This window comes from Ctenocephalides felis, unplaced genomic scaffold (genome assembly GCF_003426905.1).
Source record: "Ctenocephalides felis isolate EL2017-DRISC unplaced genomic scaffold, ASM342690v1 CF-g0.4_SCAFFOLD_03265, whole genome shotgun sequence".
Taxonomy (NCBI): domain Eukaryota; kingdom Metazoa; phylum Arthropoda; class Insecta; order Siphonaptera; family Pulicidae; genus Ctenocephalides; species Ctenocephalides felis.
Window position 1 is genome coordinate 1,122,541 of NW_020539419.1, and position 8,794 is coordinate 1,131,334.

At 35.5% G+C, this 8,794-nt stretch overlaps 1 pseudogene; it reads left to right on the plus strand.

Annotated features, from left to right (window-relative positions):
* Positions 1-8,184: 8,184 nt before the first annotated feature.
* Positions 8,185-8,435, plus strand: LOC113382088 (annotated as a pseudogene).
* The last annotated feature ends 359 nt before the right edge of the window (positions 8,436-8,794 follow it).

Below are 8,794 nucleotides of genomic sequence, written 5' to 3' on the forward strand. Positions count from 1 at the left end.
TTTTTATTTACCAGATTTGGGTCGCAAAAACTTCTTATAACATCACCGAAGTAACATACGCTGTTTCACATCTTCATCACAATATACAGATCAGCTTGATGTATTGAATTATTATTCTGGTTGTTAAGCAGATCATGAGGTTATCATAACCTGGTTATGAATACTATTTAATTCCAGTTACTTGCACGAATTTTTCCAACAATTTTTTATAAATGAATAACTTGTCATCCTTCAGACATTCTAGTCTAGTGTATTCAATTTCTCCACCGTCTTCAATGGCAATATCAAGTCAATCTCCTTATGCAAACATTTCAAGTAAAGATACTAATCCAAATTAAGACATTTATTAATTGATTTCTTAATAATAAAATAGATAATAACAAGTTGAGTTGTGATACACTATCGTGGATATCCATATTCCCTTTTCGTTCACATGGACCACTTTGGAAATCACTTGTTCTAGACGAACAAATATTAAGATCAAGCAGCTCTGCTTACATTGTTGTAAAATTACAATTTTTTTGCATTTGATAAGCGGTAATTCTGAATTTAGTTCATGTTCATATCATGAATTATATTCTACTTACTACTATATAATTTCATTTAGTGTTATTTAATAAACAGTATGCATTTTTGATTGCCCCAACTATAACTATCGATCTGTTGGGGAGAAATTACTTTATGAAAACGTGGAATTTATTGGAATCTTTCTTGTAAGTAAGCAGCTTTTTCGAAATTGACTAAATATAGTCCTTTAAAGGATTAATGCAAGAAGTAATAACAGTGAATTGTTTATCTGTATCTATTAAAACTAAGAGCCAATGGTTATTAATATTATGTGGCGCTAGATACTTTAAACCCGATGATAATTTTATAATAAAGTTATCATTAATATAATTTGTAATATGATCATATTCATGAATACTTAAAATGTAGAACTTTTTGCTATTCTATTCAATTGATGCTAAGTAAGAGTCAATGATTATGTCATATAACCACTCATTTCCATATGAAGTGAAAAAGTTATTCAATTTAATGGCATATTTACCAAAAAAATCCTATAGTATACGATATTTCCCTATTTACATGGAGAGTTTTATATGGAAATGAAAATCTTTAGCTACATTATTGTTAGTAGTTTGAGTCAAAAGAGTTATTTGAGTCTAGGCATTTATGCAAAGAAAAAGCATTTTCCTACATAGGTAAAAATTGACCGGATTATTAGATTTTTTGTTCCATGTTTCCTTCGCATCCCTAATATCTACTGTCGTGTCCTACAGGTGTTATGGTCCTTATTTAATTTTTCGGTTACTTTATTTACTTTGTTGTTTTTTTTCATTTTTTTAAATATTGTTTGCCATGCTTAGCTTCTCCTGACTTGCATTTCTTCTTTTTTTTTCTAATAAAACTTTTATTAATAAATCATTATTGTAAAGTGTCATCAAATGTTTAATTGTATCTATGAAATGTGACGGTTTCATATATTTATTACCATGGCAGATACTGTTCTTTAATGCATTGAAAAATAATTCGACAGCAGCATTTGAATACAAATGTTTTCTGTCATTATCTAGCATTAGTCCTTACCACAAAGGTATAATTGGAATATACCTGTCCATTACATAATTAAGAAACCTGGAAAGCAAAAACGATTAGTAAATCCTTCTTCTGGCATAATCTTTTCGGCTTCGCATTTAATATGAAGGAAATCTTTATAAAATAGACTTTTTCGTAAATGATCTTGACATGGTTCACGATCATTTATTTCTGAAACATTAGTATCAGTCAAGATTGTCTTGTTTGATACTGAGTCATTCAAATAGATTTATTTTCTTGATCGCTAAATCTATTTGTACATTATGATATTTGCTACCTAAAATCCACACAATATGAGTGAACATTTCTCGAGCATGTTCTAAATCTCTACATCTTTCACCTAAAAGAAAAATAGTTGAGCTACAGCTAACGTTATTATTTCCTGATTACCATTTGCAACTTTTTTCCATTGTATGACGGTCTTTTGTTTATGTTTAAACTTTTAAATGTTTATACTACTGCATTTGTGAAATGAGCTCGTTGCAATTTATTTTTATGTTTCTCTTGTTTTTATGATAAGTACCATCCCGCCAATTATAAACCTTAAAGTAGTTAATATATGCAAATAAATTACATTTTTTCTTCCTTGTTATTGCTGTTTTTTATAAAATTATTATGTTTCAGGTATTACATCAATTTTATACAGACGCTACAGAGTATTTTACTATAGAATATTTAGCAAATTAATTAATTAAAACCCAAGAAAACTTTGATATTATTTACTCATGCAATTATAAATTTGAATTAAAAATAATAAAAAAAATATATCATGAGTGGGATTCGATCCTCCGACGATACGCATACGCAAAAATGAGAGTCCAGTCACTTTACCACTAGGCTACGACTGAACTGATAAGAACGCACGTTGCAAACTATGTATAGCGCGCGCTGCTAAAATGCAAACTTTAATTAATTTTTATAATTAAACCGCTTTTCATAGGCCTATAATATTTTACCACGGTCAGTTTGGGCATAAAATCTACCATTGTGCCAAATTTCATCAAAATCCGAGACGAGAAATGCGCGGGTTCTCCTTTTCAAGTAAAATATATATCAGTCGTTTCAAACGCATTGATTATCTCTTGTAATTTATTGTCCTCAAATTGACCCTGTCTTGTTTCAGTCGCACTTCAGCTAGGGTAATTGATTGAAACCAATCCAATACGTGCGGATGTAACTTCTTTATCTTCAATGTTTGGCCGTGATAGCGTGTCTGCTACCACGTTAATCCTTCCCGGGGTGTAATCAATTTGTAGGTTGTACTGCTGCAGCAGTAATGCTCATCGCGCCAGTCAACCACTGGGCGATTGTAGCGTCATTAACCATTTTAGAGGCCTGTGATCTGTGGCTACCGTTATCGTGGCCCCTTCGATGTATCCACGGGATTTGTTAACGGCCCGTACTACCGCCAGTGTTTCGCGTTCCGTGGTGCTATAATTCCTTTCAGCCGGAGTCAATAGGCGACTTGCATACTTCACTGGCCTTTCGTTGGCGCCCTCTCCTTGCAGTAATACTCCCCCTAGAGCGTAGCTGCTTGCGTCGGTTCGCAGGGTGTACAGTTTTATCTCGTCTGTGTGCCTCAGGATAGGGCTCGTCATTAGTGCTTCCTTGACATGCCGGAAAGCTTTGTCCTGGTCCTGTCCCCATTTCCACTCGTTATTTTTCTTTGTTAGCTGGCTCAGGGGTTGGGTACCTTTGCAAATTCAGGTACGAATCGCCTACACCACGAGCAGGTTTGTAGAAATGTCAGTAATTCCTTAACGTTCCTGGGGGGGTTTCATTCCTACAATGGCCGCTACTTTCTCTGGATCAGTCTGAATTCCTTCGGGCGTCACTATATGTCCTAGGTACTTTACTTCGGTGCAGAACAACCGACATTTCTCGCGGTTTATTCGCGGTGCCCGAATTTTCGCGAACAAGTAGTCTAGATGATGGTGTTGAATCCAGTCTTCTGATAATACTATTAGGTCGTCCAGGTAGCTTAGAATTGGTACGTCAGGTACGCCGGAACGGATCCGACCGTGCTACTTTGACTGTCCGAAAAATTTTATCCTCTGCTGCGAAAGGGTACTTTGGCGTCTGGTCCGAAAAGTTCCACGTGCGGTGCTTCATGTCTAACACAAGACCGGCTTTGTGCAAGAACCGGGCTTTTACTGCGGATAACTCCTGCTTTGCCGCAACCATAACAGGAGATTCTCGCTCCGCTCCGAGTTTCTGGCTCCTCCTTCTTTGGGATCTGCTTTGTCCCTTGGCGTTTGCGACATTTTGTGACCGTGTGTCGGATGTTGCCGCAAAAAGAGCAGGTTGTCCGTCTTTCCACCGGATTGCTTTCTCCCTTTTCTGCTTCGAAAATGTTAGCTTCTACGTCGCGAGCTCTTTGAAGCAGCTCATCGAACGTATTAATTGTTGTCCGTGGAATGAGTTTACGGATCCGCATATGCATTATCCCGTAGAGCATGTCTATCTGCATATCTGTCGAGATATCGTAGGGCAACCGTCGCTATCACTCCATAGTCATTTTCCTCCGATATATTTAAATTCACCCCGTCTGTAATAATATGGTCAATCGCCAATATTTCGTTAACCCCTGCATTTTTGTTAACTATATGCACTCCCTTTCCAATGGTTATCTCCAAATCATCGTGTTGAATCATATCTCGCCCCAATAGACATGACGCATTCATGGTATTTTCTGGGACCACATACAAAGTTAGTGGCACTTCTGCCCCATGCTCCGGAAACGTGAACCGTAGTTTTGCAATACCTTCAACATCTAACCTCGCAGGGTTAATGCCCTCGAACCCGGCTCTTGTGGTCCATGTTTCCACTGGTGTTCCATTAGATGCACAAGATCGCTTGATAATCGATATTACTGGACCCGAATCTATCACACTCTCAAACTCCACGTCAAACACCTTCGTTTCAACCTTGTAGACCGGTATGGGGTTTATTATTAGTGTAGTGCTATCCGGCGCCACTTGCGCCGTACTGCGGACATTTTTGCAAAATCTCTGTTGATGCTCCGTTGAGCCACAGTTGTAGCACGCCACTCCATCATTTTTTGGTTTCATACACCTGGATGCCATATGTCCTACTCCACCACAAATAAAACACCTCACCGGGGAATATGCGCCGTGTGGTTCCACTCTAGAAAACCCCGTTGACTGTACCCTCTTAGGCGGCATCATATTGAATCCGCGTTTCCTCCGCTGTCAGCTCGTTCATCACACTTAGCAGGGTCGCTAAATCTTTGAATTGGTTCATTTTGGCTTGAGCCTAGAGTGGCGGGTTGTTGAAGCCGTCTATCATATAGGCTAGCAGGTCAGACTCGATAAAACCCAACCTATTTCCTAGCGCCATCTTCTCCTGAAAGTATGCGCTAAATGGTTCTTGTTTTTGCCACCTCCGAGACTCAAACCTTCTCATCCGAGTCATCCGGTCTTCTCTATACTTGAGAAATGCTGTTAGCGCCCTCTTAAGCTCATCATATGAAAAGGTTGCATACTCGGCTTTGCTGTCATATAATTGTCTCGCGCGCCACGAAAGCTTCGATATCATCAGCACCACCATCTTCTTCTTAGCCATCTCGTAAGCGTCACGCACGGCCTCAACGCGTTCAAACCATGCCTCGATGCATTGCTCAAACGATCCGTCGAATACCGGTATCGTCGCTAACAATTCGCTGCTCGAGATGCTCTCGTTTTTATCAGCGGTTATCGCCCTAATAAGAGTAATCCAATCTGTCAACGATAGCACTCTTAAGGATTCTGGCACCGAGCCATTTCACCAAATCTTAATTTATTTTTGCAATCTCAAGTTTATAATTACAAATATCGCAGCTTCGCGACTCGCCAACGTCAATATCACGCCTGGCTTTCGATATTTTCTTCCACTTTGTTCTTATTTTAGTTAACCACGTGTTAACCTCACTTCTGCACAACCACACAAAACTTACAAAATAACACCTGCACTTGTACGATAGAGTAGCACACCTTGCTTTTTATCGCACCCCGTAATTATAATCCGCCTGATTAATAACACGGGCACTCAAAGAGATTATTGAAATCGCCTAACCCAATAATCCACTCGAAAATGTTCTCCAATAAATCCTCGACATTCCGATCCAATCCGACTTCTGAGCTTTAAACTAGATTTACTCTAGTATTATTTAATTAATAAAACACCTTATTACTTCTTTACAAATATATTTAATAATCATTCACCAAGTTAACACCACGCTGAAATATACAACACTCAACAAGTTACCGCCAGACACCGATTCGCACACAGATACACACTTCTGTTCCATAAGGATCAGACACCATGCATATACACACCATAGAGCACACACATTTCGGGAAAGTACCCTGAAAGTATATAAAACATTACATAGTATAAAGTAATATTTTAAATAAGAACAACTCAAATGCAAAATATAATTTATTGATAATTATGATTTGGCCAATTCATTATCGTCGTATGCTCTGATAGAAAATTGTTAATGCCATGCCACATCAATTGATGTATTAAACTAATTGCGATTTCTTTTTGTTTCGGATTCATCAATTCGAGAGTTTTTCCGAAATTTCTGAAAATTCCGAAATTTCTGCCATTTTCATTTCTCGAGATTTTTCCTGTTCTATTTTATCCATGTGTTGTAGAAGTTTGTCTGTCAACTGGTCTCGTTTTGTTTCCTTACGACGAAACGAGGTCGTCGGTATTTCATCAATCTGCTCGAAATTAAAATACGTTATATATATATATATATATATATATATATATAGTTTTGTTAATTGTAAGATTACTAATTTAAAATATCATTTGATAAAAAAAAATACTCACGTCTGAAAGTTCTTCTAATTGCTCTTCTGAACCTCTGCACAGAGACCTCATGTTTCGGTAGTGTCGATCATCTAAAAATTTAAGATGATCAAAGTAACAGAGTTTAGGATTGTAGACGTTTTGTGCGCTACAGCCCGAGCGCATAGAAGCTTTTACCTAGAATAACATACTGTTAGATTAACACAGTTCAAATCATCTAAACTAACAATTAGTTTTGATAATATTGTCCTTATATTGTAAAGTTTTTAATATTATTAAATACATTGTTAACCTCCTTGTTAAAAACGCTCCTAATACTTTTGATTTTTTTAGCCACTGTGGCTATAGTTGCATCTGGATTAATTTTTTTAAATGCCGGCAGCATTGAATTTAACGCATTATTGCGCATTTATTTATTATGATATGCCTCGTCACTTATTGACCACAAACAAGTATGAGCTTTGTACATTTCTATAAATTTAACTATGAAATTTTCTGAATCCATATCTATAATCCATCAAAATTGTTATCAATAATTGTTCAGAATGTGCTAATTATAACTGAATATATAACTAAAAACTAATACGTACCTATATTTTCCTATTCAGATTTCTAACTAATAGAACTTTCACACTTTCATACTTTCACACGATTATAATAGTCAAACTAAAATAATTTTAAGCAATGCAATTCTTCAAAAATAAATATAATATTGAATTTTTTTTAAAAAGTTGTCCGTTTTTAATTGCACCTCAAAAAATATGAGTCATTGGTTTGGAATTTAATTTCACTTATGAAATCCACATTGCACGACTCTTTCTCGTATCTGCATTATTGTAAATGTAGACGTATATTCCAAAATTAAAGACCATGTTTCAGTTTAAAATTAGGTTCTAATATAATGTAAATCGTGAATAATTTGTTATAACTGCTATTGGTCTACATTTGAACAATATTTTGAGCTATATATATTTGCGACAAAATTCATTCCAAATTCATCTGTTGCAACTGTACAACATTAATTTAATATAAATAAGTTTAATATAATTTTTATATAAAAAATAAATGTTTAAATAAAATGAAAACAAACAAAAATTTACAACAAAAGTCGATTTTATCACATTTCACGTTCGAAATATACATACTTTTGTCTCTAATGTTCAAGAAATATGAATGAAAATCTGTTCGATCGTCTGGGACGCCAAAAATTTTTACACTGGACATTTATTGGTCACACCGAGCTAGTTTCGCGAGTGAAATCACGTAATATTCTCTGCTAAAACTTCTCTTTCAATAAGCGGGATGATCTTCAAGCAAACATATGATTTCATAAACCATTCGTTCATAAATTTGATTCCATAAATGTTGGTCTTTGGTCTAAACTGTCGACAGAGTTCAAACTGATTCTATGACTACGATTTCTCGGGTAAACGCCAAAATATTTTTTTTTCAATAATATAAAATTTCGGCTATAAATTGAGATTTTTAATATACTCTACGTCCTAAATGAGATCCACATGTGCACGATGAACAAGACTAATTTTAAATCGGTTCAGTATTTTAGGCGTTCATCGCAGCCAAATAACGTGACACTAACTGTATATATATTAAGATATATATTATTAATGCAAATCTGTATTTGCTTTTTAGTCTTAGGGCTGTCGGTTTCATAAAAACTAAAAGTAACAAGAAGGGCAGCGAGCGCTTGCAAAATTATTAAATTATTCTTTCATTGATAGTCGGATTTTAAGATTTTAGTAAACAAAAATGACAAGAGGAAATCAAAGAGATTTAGCACGAGCTAGAATCAGAAAAAACAAACCGAATTAGCCAAGAAGAAAAGTAGCGCAGATAAAAAGGGAATGACATTCGAGCAACGCAAACACAGGGATGCTAAGCTGATGCGTGAAAAACAAAGAAAAAAAGAGCAAGAAGATGCCGCAGCCTCTGGTAACAGTTAATTCAACAAAACACAAATATTTTCGAGAAGAATGCTTGTGAAAAAAAAATAGAACTAACTTACTTACTACACGACTAACATTATTATGAAATAACAAATTACATATATCAAGTTATTGAACCTCATAAGGCTTTGGAATTTCAATGACAAGGTTTTATTTTCAAATTTTTATTGAACATTTTGGGCACACAGTTTGTCGCCTTTCTTAGCAAATGCTCTGCAACTTTTCTTTAAATCTTACTTGTTAATTCAAGAGTTTATCTGATCATGGATTGGAACTAGATCTTCTCGTTTACTGTGTTAACAAAGGTAAAGCACAAGAAAACATCTATCACAGCACATACATAGAAAAAAGTTCGATTATATATTAAAACTTGGCAAATCTTGAAGATCGTTCGATCCCAGGTCAAAATTTTG